Below are 12,465 nucleotides of genomic sequence, written 5' to 3'. Positions count from 1 at the left end.
AATTATAACTGTATTAACAACAGTAATAACATCAAGTAAAATACTTGTAACCATTATCAAAAGCATGAACCCCAACCCAACTCAGAACCTTAAGGGACAAATCTTCAACCCTTGATGCTGAAAAAACTTGTTTCGATACACCATCTGGTATTCTATATTTCACACAAAAAACATTTTTATCTCTTATTAGTTCTTTCCTAACATTCTCTATAAGATAGTCCAAACGTTTCTCATCATACAACTTACGGTACAACCGGTTAAAATATTCTGCATTCTTTATAAACATAGGTTGTTGAAAAACAACTATATTTTCTTCCATTGCCACCTCCACTTCCTGTTCCTTTCTCTTTTCTTGCTTTTTAACCTTACCACGGCCAGTTCCCTGACTTACACCTCCCATTTCACTCTCTACCCTATCCCCCCAATCTACTCTTGTTTTCTCCATCTCCCTCTGCACTCCTACAGGTTTGCTTTCTTTTCCCTTTACCACCAACACCTTTTCTACACTTTCCTCCTTTCTCTCTACCAAAACCTTTTTAACCACTACCTCCTTCTCTTTATTTCTTTTCCTCTTTGGGCAATTCTTAAAAACATGCGTATCTTCCTGACACAAGTTGCACTTCCTCCGATCTTTACAATCCTTTGACTCATGATCACCTTTTTTGCAAAAACCACATACACCACCCGAACAATTTTCCTTTCCATGCCCGTATTGACGACAAACTCGACAAAAAGTGGGTATACCACTGAAAAAAATATCACCATTTATATTACCCAACTTAAACCTAGCTGGGGGAAGCAACACAGTCCCCTGCTCATCTTCTTTGAAACGGACCAAAAATTTCCACTTCGAAGTCCAAAAACCAAATTCATTATAAATCTTCCCTTTTGGTGTTACTGACAAACAAAAAAACTCCAAAAATGTAAGAACATCCTCTTCGTCCACCAATGGAGAGTACATTTTAACAATGATCCATTTATCTCTAACGGGGAAGTGTGGCATTACACTTATCCCCTCCATTCTTTTATCCTGGCTTGCAGTCATTTTCCTTAGATATCCTTCAAAAAAAACTTTGTCAACAAAAACTATATCATAAACACCCCTCCTGGGGTAGTCCATTATCGCCAACACTTCTTCTGTCTTCAAACCAAAAAGATCCACAAGAACTTGACTCATCACATACCTAAAATCCTTTTGATCTCGAAAGTTCTCCTGAACAACCAAACGAATAGAATTCTGCACCTTAGCGAATTCAGGCACATGATCTTCCTCTCCTTCATGTGATGCTGCAGACATCTTCTTCACAAACAGGTTCTCCTCTTCTCAATAGAAACCTTCAACACCGAAGTGCCAGGTAGATGATCGCCTCCCGTTGCCCGGGGACTAATCCGACTCCCTAATAGCAGCAGGGAGGTGAAGCCCTGCTGAAAAACAGAGCGATCCCCCCAGGCCAAGGAGCCGGGTACCCCGAGCACCTCTCAGCCAAGACCAAGGCAGCAGCCGCTAGATCACTGCACTTGATCTTAGCCAAAAGGCCGAGAAGCGATAACCAGAATTGGTTTCAAACTACGGAGCCACCCAAGGATCCTGAAAAGTCCATTTGTGGAGATGAGCTCCTGGACTCCCGTTAAGAAGACATGTTGTCAACCTCTAGATCCCTTACATGCCTGCACTTTTCGGCTTGCTGCTGCTGCAATCCACGCGTTTTAGATCTGCATAACTCCACCTCTTTAAACACAGCACCTTCACCCCCTGCTGTTCCCACCCGCCTCAACACCGTTGGAAGGGAGGAGAACCAATTAAGGCGGGGGGTGGGGTGGAACGAGCAGCTGTCTACCCTTAGCAGGAGGGCTCCTGATTACATACCTCTCCTGCTGCTGCTGCTGCTGGCTGTCCAGCAGCAGACTGAAGGTGGCTGCTGCTGTGCACAGGTATATAAAGGCTCAGAGCCTATTATGACACGCGCAGCCAGCGTTCCATTGCCACATTCCATCTACTGCAGGCAGGATACCTGGCTGGCTGAATGTCGCTGAGAAGCTCACAGAGACCGCCATAAGCAACAGTTTAACAGAATGCCACAGACTAATCAACCAAACTTTTTGGGTTGGGTTCTCTTTTATAGTCTGCAGGCATTAAATGAAAGAAGTCAGTGTTCCAGCAGAGGGAGACAACGTTTCAGAAAAGGCATTGTAGCAAACCAAAAAAGAAATTTTAAGCGCAGCAGAGTAACCAGCGCACATACCTGTTAGCTCAGGTGAGTTTAAAAGGCTGCTGTTGATAACAAGGGCATTTGCTAAATAGATGGTGTGTGTGCAACAATATACTGAAAGGTCAATTATATTGTGCAGCTTATCTCACCACCTGTAGTTATTTAGGTGAAAGCTCCAAAATGCTTGCCTAATATGTCTGTTTATCCAAAAGGAAGTAAAAAGGGAGAGCTAGAAAGATAGCATTGCATCACATTACATGGCAATGCAATGCACAGTTGCTGAAGTTGAACCAAAATGAGCTTGTAATCTGGCTTCTGCAACTTTGAACATGAAAAATCCAATGAGGAGAAGAAAAGCAAAGCCAAAGAGTCCATCCCAAAATCCGACAAACAAGCAAAATGAACAAAAAACATTGAATTCAATTCTTTCTGATTTTAGAAACTGCATTAAAGAAGGGGTGCACCGGTCCTGGAGATACTGCAATACCAGGTCAATGCGTGGAGTGGACAGAGCAAGCTCTTTTTCCATCTCCCTGTTCTAAAAATCCATTTAATATATGGTCCCCAGATAGGGGACGTATCAGATATTAAACTGATAAGAACAGATACTACACTTGATCTTAGCCAAAAGGCCGAGAAGCGATAACCAGAATTGGTTTCAAACTACGGAGCCACCCAAGGATCCTGAAAAGTCCATTTGTGGAGATGAGCTCCTGGACTCCCGTTAAGAAGACATGTTGTCAACCTCTAGATCCCTTACATGCCTGCATTTTTCGGCTTGCTGCTGCTGCAATCCACGCGTTTTAGATCTGCATAACTCCACCTCTTTAAACACAGCACCTTCACCCCTGCTGTTCCCACCCGCCTCAACACCGTTGGAAGGGAGGAGAACCAATTAAGGCGGGGGGTGGGGTGGAACGAGCAGCTGTCTACCCTTAGCAGGAGGGCTCCTGATTACATACCTCTCCTGCTGCTGCTGCTGCTGGCTGTCCAGCAGCAGACTGAAGGTGGCTGCTGCTGTGCACAGGTATATAAAGGCTCAGAGCCTATTATGACACGCGCAGCCAGCGTTCCATTGCCACATTCCATCTACTGCAGGCAGGATACCTGGCTGGCTGAATGTCGCTGAGAAGCTCACAGAGACCGCCATAAGCAACAGTTTAACAGAATGCCACAGACTAATCAACCAAACTTTTTGGGTTGGGTTCTCTTTTATAGTCTGCAGGCATTAAATGAAAGAAGTCAGTGTTCCAGCAGAGGGAGACAACGTTTCAGAAAAGGCATTGTAGCAAACCAAAAAAGAAATTTTAAGCGCAGCAGAGTAACCAGCGCACATACCTGTTAGCTCAGGTGAGTTTAAAAGGCTGCTGTTGATAACAAGGGCATTTGCTAAATAGATGGTGTGTGCAACAATATACTGAAAGGTCAATTATATTGTGCAGCTTATCTCACCACCTGTAGTTATTTAGGTGAAAGCTCCAAAATGCTTGCCTAATATGTCTGTTTATCCAAAAGGAAGTAAAAAGGGAGAGCTAGAAAGATAGCATTGCATCACATTACATGGCAATGCAATGCACAGTTGCTGAAGTTGAACCAAAATGAGCTTGTAATCTGGCTTCTGCAACTTTGAACATGAAAAATCCAATGAGGAGAAGAAAAGCAAAGCCAAAGAGTCCATCCCAAAATCCGACAAACAAGCAAAATGAACAAAAAACATTGAATTCAATTCTTTCTGATTTTAGAAACTGCATTAAAGAAGGGGTGCACCGGTCCTGGAGATACTGCAATACCAGGTCAATGCGTGGAGTGGACAGAGCAAGCTCTTTTTCCATCTCCCTGTTCTAAAAATCCATTTAATATATGGTCCCCAGATAGGGGACGTATCAGATATTAAACTGATAAGAACAGATACTACACTTGATCTTAGCCAAAAGGCCGAGAAGCGATAACCAGAATTGGTTTCAAACTACGGAGCCACCCAAGGATCCTGAAAAGTCCATTTGTGGAGATGAGCTCCTGGACTCCCGTTAAGAAGACATGTTGTCAACCTCTAGATCCCTTACATGCCTGCACTTTTCGGCTTGCTGCTGCTGCAATCCACGCGTTTTAGATCTGCATAACTCCACCTCTTTAAACACAGCACCTTCACCCCCTGCTGTTCCCACCCGCCTCAACACCGTTGGAAGGGAGGAGAACCAATTAAGGCGGGGGGTGGGGTGGAATGAGCAGCTGTCTACCCTTAGCAGGAGGGCTCCTGATTACATACCTCTCCTGCTGCTGCTGCTGCTGGCTGTCCAGCAGCAGACTGAAGGTGGCTGCTGCTGTGCACAGGTATATAAAGGCTCAGAGCATATTATGACACGCGCAGCCAGCGTTCCATTGCCACATTCCATCTACTGCAGGCAGGATACCTGGCTGGCTGAATGTCGCTGAGAAGCTCACAGAGACCGCCATAAGCAACAGTTTAACAGAATGCCACAGACTAATCAACCAAACTTTTTGGGTTGGGTTCTCTTTTATAGTCTGCAGGCATTAAATGAAAGAAGTCAGTGTTCCAGCAGAGGGAGACAACGTTTCAGAAAAGGCATTGTAGCAAACCAAAAAAGAAATTTTAAGCGCAGCAGAGTAACCAGCGCACATACCTGTTAGCTCAGGTGAGTTTAAAAGGCTGCTGTTGATAACAAGGGCATTTGCTAAATAGATGGTGTGTGTGCAACAATATACTGAAAGGTCAATTATATTGTGCAGCTTATCTCACCACCTGTAGTTATTTAGGTGAAAGCTCCAAAATGCTTGCCTAATATGTCTGTTTATCCAAAAGGAAGTAAAAAGGGAGAGCTAGAAAGATAGCATTGCATCACATTACATGGCAATGCAATGCACAGTTGCTGAAGTTGAACCAAAATGAGCTTGTAATCTGGCTTCTGCAACTTTGAACATGAAAAATCCAATGAGGAGAAGAAAAGCAAAGCCAAAGAGTCCATCCCAAAATCCGACAAACAAGCAAAATGAACAAAAAACATTGAATTCAATTCTTTCTGATTTTAGAAACTGCATTAAAGAAGGGGTGCACCGGTCCTGGAGATACTGCAATACCAGGTCAATGCGTGGAGTGGACAGAGCAAGCTCTTTTTCCATCTCCCTGTTCTAAAAATCCATTTAATATATGGTCCCCAGATAGGGGACGTATCAGATATTAAACTGATAAGAACAGATACTACACTTGATTTTAGCCAAAAGGCCGAGAAGCGATAACCAGAATTGGTTTCAAACTACGGAGCCACCCAAGGATCCTGAAAAGTCCATTTGTGGAGATGAGCTCCTGGACTCCCGTTAAGAAGACATGTTGTCAACCTCTAGATCCCTTACATGCCTGCACTTTTCGGCTTGCTGCTGCTGCAATCCACGCGTTTTAGATCTGCATAACTCCACCTCTTTAAACACAGCACCTTCACCCCCTGCTGTTCCCACCCGCCTCAACACCGTTGGAAGGGAGGAGAACCAATTAAGGTGGGGGGTGGGGTGGAACGAGCAGCTGTCTACCCTTAGCAGGAGGGCTCCTGATTACATACCTCTCCTGCTGCTGCTGCTGCTGGCTGTCCAGCAGCAGACTGAAGGTGGCTGCTGCTGTGCACAGGTATATAAAGGCTCAGAGCCTATTATGACACGCGCAGCCAGCGTTCCATTGCCACATTCCATCTACTGCAGGCAGGATACCTGGCTGGCTGAATGTCGCTGAGAAGCTCACAGAGACCGCCATAAGCAACAGTTTAACAGAATGCCACAGACTAATCAACCAAACTTTTTGGGTTGGGTTCTCTTTTATAGTCTGCAGGCATTAAATGAAAGAAGTCAGTGTTCCAGCAGAGGGAGACAACGTTTCAGAAAAGGCATTGTAGCAAACCAAAAAAGAAATTTTAAGCGCAGCAGAGTAACCAGCGCACATACCTGTTAGCTCAGGTGAGTTTAAAAGGCTGCTGTTGATAACAAGGGCATTTGCTAAATAGATGGTGTGTGTGCAACAATATACTGAAAGGTCAATTATATTGTGCAGCTTATCTCACCACCTGTAGTTATTTAGGTGAAAGCTCCAAAATGCTTGCCTAATATGTCTGTTTATCCAAAAGGAAGTAAAAAGGGAGAGCTAGAAAGATAGCATTGCATCACATTACATGGCAATGCAATGCACAGTTGCTGAAGTTGAACCAAAATGAGCTTGTAATCTGGCTTCTGCAACTTTGAACATGAAAAATCCAATGAGGAGAAGAAAAGCAAAGCCAAAGAGTCCATCCCAAAATCCGACAAACAAGCAAAATGAACAAAAAACATTGAATTCAATTCTTTCTGATTTTAGAAACTGCATTAAAGAAGGGGTGCACCGGTCCTGGAGATACTGCAATACCAGGTCAATGCGTGGAGTGGACAGAGCAAGCTCTTTTTCCATCTCCCTGTTCTAAAAATCCATTTAATATATGGTCCCCAGATAGGGGACGTATCAGATATTAAACTGATAAGAACAGATACTACACTTGATCTTAGCCAAAAGGCCAAGAAGCGATAACCAGAATTGGTTTCAAACTACGGAGCCACCCAAGGATCCTGAAAAGTCCATTTGTGGAGATGAGCTCCTGGACTCCCGTTAAGAAGACATGTTGTCAACCTCTAGATCCCTTACATGCCTGCACTTTTCGGCTTGCTGCTGCTGCAATCCACGCGTTTTAGATCTGCATAACTCCACCTCTTTAAACACAGCACCTTCACCCCCTGCTGTTCCCACCCGCCTCAACACCGTTGGAAGGGAGGAGAACCAATTAAGGCGGGGGGTGGGGTGGAACGAGCAGCTGTCTACCCTTAGCAGGAGGGCTCCTGATTACATACCTCTCCTGCTGCTGCTGCTGGCTGTCCAGCAGCAGACTGAAGGTGGCTGCTGCTGTGCACAGGTATATAAAGGCTCAGAGCCTATTATGACACGCGCAGCCAGCGTTCCATTGCCACATTCCATCTACTGCAGGCAGGATACCTGGCTGGCTGAATGTCGCTGAGAAGCTCACAGAGACCGCCATAAGCAACAGTTTAACAGAATGCCACAGACTAATCAACCAAACTTTTTGGGTTGGGTTCTCTTTTATAGTCTGCAGGCATTAAATGAAAGAAGTCAGTGTTCCAGCAGAGGGAGACAACGTTTCAGAAAAGGCATTGTAGCAAACCAAAAAAGAAATTTTAAGCGCAGCAGAGTAACCAGCGCACATACCTGTTAGCTCAGGTGAGTTTAAAAGGCTGCTGTTGATAACAAGGGCATTTGCTAAATAGATGGTGTGTGTGCAACAATATACTGAAAGGTCAATTATATTGTGCAGCTTATCTCACCACCTGTAGTTATTTAGGTGAAAGCTCCAAAATGCTTGCCTAATATGTCTGTTTATCCAAAAGGAAGTAAAAAGGGAGAGCTAGAAAGATAGCATTGCATCACATTACATGGCAATGCAATGCACAGTTGCTGAAGTTGAACCAAAATGAGCTTGTAATCTGGCTTCTGCAACTTTGAACATGAAAAATCCAATGAGGAGAAGAAAAGCAAAGCCAAAGAGTCCATCCCAAAATCCGACAAACAAGCAAAATGAACAAAAAACATTGAATTCAATTCTTTCTGATTTTAGAAACTGCATTAAAGAAGGGGTGCACCGGTCCTGGAGATACTGCAATACCAGGTCAATGCGTGGAGTGGACAGAGCAAGCTCTTTTTCCATCTCCCTGTTCTAAAAATCCATTTAATATATGGTCCCCAGATAGGGGACGTATCAGATATTAAACTGATAAGAACAGATACTACACTTGATCTTAGCCAAAAGGCCGAGAAGCGATAACCAGAATTGGTTTCAAACTACGGAGCCACCCAAGGATCCTGAAAAGTCCATTTGTGGAGATGAGCTCCTGGACTCCCGTTAAGAAGACATGTTGTCAACCTCTAGATCCCTTACATGCCTGCACTTTTCGGCTTGCTGCTGCTGCAATCCACGCGTTTTAGATCTGCATAACTCCACCTCTTTAAACACAGCACCTTCACCCCCTGCTGTTCCCACCCGCCTCAACACCGTTGGAAGGGAGGAGAACCAATTAAGGCGGGGGGTGGGGTGGAACGAGCAGCTGTCTACCCTTAGCATTAGGGCTCCTGATTACATACCTCTCCTGCTGCTGCTGCTGCTGGCTGTCCAGCAGCAGACTGAAGGTGGCTGCTGCTGTGCACAGGTATATAAAGGCTCAGAGCCTATTATGACACGCGCAGCCAGCGTTCCATTGCCACATTCCATCTACTGCAGGCAGGATACCTGGCTGGCTGAATGTCGCTGAGAAGCTCACAGAGACCGCCATAAGCAACAGTTTAACAGAATGCCACAGACTAATCAACCAAACTTTTTGGGTTGGGTTCTCTTTTATAGTCTGCAGGCATTAAATGAAAGAAGTCAGTGTTCCAGCAGAGGGAGACAACGTTTCAGAAAAGGCATTGTAGCAAACCAAAAAAGAAATTTTAAGCGCAGCAGAGTAACCAGCGCACATACCTGTTAGCTCAGGTGAGTTTAAAAGGCTGCTGTTGATAACAAGGGCATTTGCTAAATAGATGGTGTGTGTGCAACAATATACTGAAAGGTCAATTATATTGTGCAGCTTATCTCACCACCTGTAGTTATTTAGGTGAAAGCTCCAAAATGCTTGCCTAATATGTCTGTTTATCCAAAAGGAAGTAAAAAGGGAGAGCTAGAAAGATAGCATTGCATCACATTACATGGCAATGCAATGCACAGTTGCTGAAGTTGAACCAAAATGAGCTTGTAATCTGGCTTCTGCAACTTTGAACATGAAAAATCCAATGAGGAGAAGAAAAGCAAAGCCAAAGAGTCCATCCCAAAATCCGACAAACAAGCAAAATGAACAAAAAACATTGAATTCAATTCTTTCTGATTTTAGAAACTGCATTAAAGAAGGGGTGCGCCGGTCCTGGAGATACTGCAATACCAGGTCAATGCGTGGAGTGGACAGAGCAAGCTCTTTTTCCATCTCCCTGTTCTAAAAATCCATTTAATATATGGTCCCCAGATAGGGGACGTATCAGATATTAAACTGATAAGAACAGATACTACACTTGATCTTAGCCAAAAGGCCGAAAAGCGATAACCAGAATTGGTTTCAAACTACGGAGCCACCCAAGGATCCTGAAAAGTCCATTTGTGGAGATGAGCTCCTGGACTCCCGTTAAGAAGACATGTTGTCAACCTCTAGATCCCTTACATGCCTGCACTTTTCGGCTTGCTGCTGCTGCAATCCACGCGTTTTAGATCTGCATAACTCCACCTCTTTAAACACAGCACCTTCACCCCCTGCTGTTCCCACCCGCCTCAACACCGTTGGAAGGGAGGAGAACCAATTAAGGCGGGGGGTGGGGTGGAACGAGCAGCTGTCTACCCTTAGCAGGAGGGCTCCTGATTACATACCTCTCCTGCTGCTGCTGCTGCTGGCTGTCCAGCAGCAGACTGAAGGTGGCTGCTGCTGTGCACAGGTATATAAAGGCTCAGAGCCTATTATGACACGCGCAGCCAGCGTTCCATTGCCACATTCCATCTACTGCAGGCAGGATACCTGGCTGGCTGAATGTCGCTGAGAAGCTCACAGAGACCGCCATAAGCAACAGTTTAACAGAATGCCACAGACTAATCAACCAAACTTTTTGGGTTGGGTTCTCTTTTATAGTCTGCAGGCATTAAATGAAAGAAGTCAGTGTTCCAGCAGAGGGAGACAACGTTTCAGAAAAGGCATTGTAGCAAACCAAAAAAGAAATTTTAAGCGCAGCAGAGTAACCAGCGCACATACCTGTTAGCTCAGGTGAGTTTAAAAGGCTGCTGTTGATAACAAGGGCATTTGCTAAATAGATGGTGTGTGTGCAACAATATACTGAAAGGTCAATTATATTGTGCAGCTTATCTCACCACCTGTAGTTATTTAGGTGAAAGCTCCAAAATGCTTGCCTAATATGTCTGTTTATCCAAAAGGAAGTAAAAAGGGAGAGCTAGAAAGATAGCATTGCATCACATTACATGGCAATGCAATGCACAGTTGCTGAAGTTGAACCAAAATGAGCTTGTAATCTGGCTTCTGCAACTTTGAACATGAAAAATCCAATGAGGAGAAGAAAAGCAAAGCCAAAGAGTCCATCCCAAAATCCGACAAACAAGCAAAATGAACAAAAAACATTGAATTCAATTCTTTCTGATTTTAGAAACTGCATTAAAGAAGGGGTGCACCGGTCCTGGAGATACTGCAATACCAGGTCAATGCGTGGAATGGACAGAGCAAGCTCTTTTTCCATCTCCCTGTTCTAAAAATCCATTTAATATATGGTCCCCAGATAGGGGACGTATCAGATATTAAACTGATAAGAACAGATTTTTTATTTTAATCGAAAGCCCGAATTCGTGTACAAAACCCGAGTGCGCTTAAAAAAGTGACAAGTGCCACAAAAAAAGTGCACTAGGATGCTGGTCTTCTTGAAACCCTCTCCAAAAGGAGAAGGGTCCCCCAAACCATTCCCCGTCCCTCCGAGCCAAAAGGCCACAGCGAGGAACAGGGACAAAAAGCCACCTCCAGCCGAAGCCAGAGGCGACCCAATCTTACCCCCAGCACCTGCCCGAGTTCTCACCCGAGCAAGGCACTGGGAGCCAAAGACTGTGCTCCCCTCCCGGAAGAGGGGAGCCAACAACGCTGTCCTCCCGAAAGAGGAGAGCCAGGGGGGTTCAGGGGGGAGCGGAACCTGATGGCCACACACTCCCCCCCTAGACCTGCCAAGAGAGGAACCCGTAAGGGAACCGCATCCCGACAAAATCCTAGTAGGACGTGACACACGTGAATAAGTGGACACACAGTGACAAAGAAATTAAATAAATAGTGAAGGTTTCACAGTATAATACTGCCCGGACCTTCGACCGGGAATTGAAAAATTCCCCATCCTAAGGCCAGAAGGCCCGGAATAAGGGTGTGTGCGAAGAAAGAAAATTTGAAGTGCTTGTGCAAATGTGCCATAAACTCAAGTGGGGTTCCCAATCCCAGTGAGTTAAGGCACCCCAGGGTCACCACTCCTGGGGCACTTCACACTTCGGGCTTTCGATCTTCCCCGGCCCAATGGCGTCGATCCTGGGGGGCCATGCTTTCCACCAGATGACTATATTAGCCACCTGGCGTACTAACAAGCGCCTAAACCCCAGTATGCATAATGTATCAATCTACTAGGGCGGCCAACATCCAAAACCGCCTTTTCGAAAGATACTACACTTGATCTTAGCCAAAAGGCCGAGAAGCGATAACCAGAATTGGTTTCAAACTACGGAGCCACCCAAGGATCCTGAAAAGTCCATTTGTGGAGATGAGCTCCTGGACTCCCGTTAAGAAGACATGTTGTCAACCTCTAGATCCCTTACATGCCTGCACTTTTCGGCTTGCTGCTGCTGCAATCCACGCGTTTTAGATCTGCATAACTCCACCTCTTTAAACACAGCACCTTCACCCCCTGCTGTTCCCACCCGCCTCAACACCGTTGGAAGGGAGGAGAACCAATTAAGGCGGGGGGTGGGGTGGAACGAGCAGCTGTCTACCCTTAGCAGGAGGGCTCCTGATTACATACCTCTCCTGCTGCTGCTGCTGCTGGCTGTCCAGCAGCAGACTGAAGGTGGCTGCTGCTGTGCACAGGTATATAAAGGCTCAGAGCCTATTATGACACGCGCAGCCAGCGTTCCATTGCCACATTCCATCTACTGCAGGCAGGATACCTGGCTGGCTGAATGTCGCTGAGAAGCTCACAGAGACCGCCATAAGCAACAGTTTAACAGAATGCCACAGACTAATCAACCAAACTTTTTGGGTTGGGTTCTCTTTTATAGTCTGCAGGCATTAAATGAAAGAAGTCAGTGTTCCAGCAGAGGGAGACAACGTTTCAGAAAAGGCATTGTAGCAAACCAAAAAAGAAATTTTAAGCGCAGCAGAGTAACCAGCGCACATACCTGTTAGCTCAGGTGAGTTTAAAAGGCTGCTGTTGATAACAAGGGCATTTGCTAAATAGATGGTGTGTGTGCAACAATATACTGAAAGGTCAATTATATTGTGCAGCTTATCTCACCACCTGTAGTTATTTAGGTGAAAGCTCCAAAATGCTTGCCTAATATGTCTGTTTATCCAAAAGGAAGTAAAAAGGGAGAGCTAGAAAGATAGCATT

At 45.1% G+C, this 12,465-nt stretch overlaps 7 non-coding genes and 1 pseudogene across 7 annotated transcripts; all 8 read right to left on the bottom strand.

Moving 5' to 3' along the window:
• Positions 1 to 2,663: 2,663 nt before the first annotated feature.
• Positions 2,664 to 2,854, bottom strand: LOC141183621 (U2 spliceosomal RNA). The gene has a single exon (XR_012258456.1). It is a non-coding gene; the product is annotated as a U2 spliceosomal RNA (small nuclear RNA).
• A 1,112-nt stretch (positions 2,855 to 3,966) lies between these two features.
• LOC141183620 (U2 spliceosomal RNA) lies at positions 3,967 to 4,157 on the bottom strand. The gene has a single exon (XR_012258455.1). It is a non-coding gene; the product is annotated as a U2 spliceosomal RNA (small nuclear RNA).
• A 1,115-nt stretch (positions 4,158 to 5,272) lies between these two features.
• Positions 5,273 to 5,463, bottom strand: LOC141183254 (U2 spliceosomal RNA). The gene has a single exon (XR_012258249.1). It is a non-coding gene; the product is annotated as a U2 spliceosomal RNA (small nuclear RNA).
• Positions 5,464 to 6,578: 1,115 nt separating this feature from the next.
• Positions 6,579 to 6,769, bottom strand: LOC141183123 (U2 spliceosomal RNA). The gene has a single exon (XR_012258130.1). It is a non-coding gene; the product is annotated as a U2 spliceosomal RNA (small nuclear RNA).
• A 1,112-nt stretch (positions 6,770 to 7,881) lies between these two features.
• LOC141183619 (U2 spliceosomal RNA) lies at positions 7,882 to 8,072 on the bottom strand. Its single transcript, XR_012258454.1, has one exon. It is a non-coding gene; the product is annotated as a U2 spliceosomal RNA (small nuclear RNA).
• A 1,115-nt stretch (positions 8,073 to 9,187) lies between these two features.
• LOC141183260 (U2 spliceosomal RNA) lies at positions 9,188 to 9,378 on the bottom strand. The gene has a single exon (XR_012258255.1). It is a non-coding gene; the product is annotated as a U2 spliceosomal RNA (small nuclear RNA).
• A 1,115-nt stretch (positions 9,379 to 10,493) lies between these two features.
• On the bottom strand, positions 10,494 to 10,677 carry LOC141183296 (U2 spliceosomal RNA). The gene has a single exon (XR_012258286.1). It is a non-coding gene; the product is annotated as a U2 spliceosomal RNA (small nuclear RNA).
• A 789-nt stretch (positions 10,678 to 11,466) lies between these two features.
• LOC141183540 (U2 spliceosomal RNA) lies at positions 11,467 to 11,558 on the bottom strand (annotated as a pseudogene).
• Positions 11,559 to 12,465: the final 907 nt, after the last annotated feature.

This window comes from Phyllobates terribilis, unplaced genomic scaffold (genome assembly GCF_046119375.1).
Source record: "Phyllobates terribilis strain yellow unplaced genomic scaffold, ASM4611937v1 Scaffold_38__1_contigs__length_12584779, whole genome shotgun sequence".
In the NCBI taxonomy this organism is placed as follows: domain Eukaryota; kingdom Metazoa; phylum Chordata; class Amphibia; order Anura; family Dendrobatidae; genus Phyllobates; species Phyllobates terribilis.
This window is presented reverse-complemented; position numbering and strand designations above follow the sequence as displayed.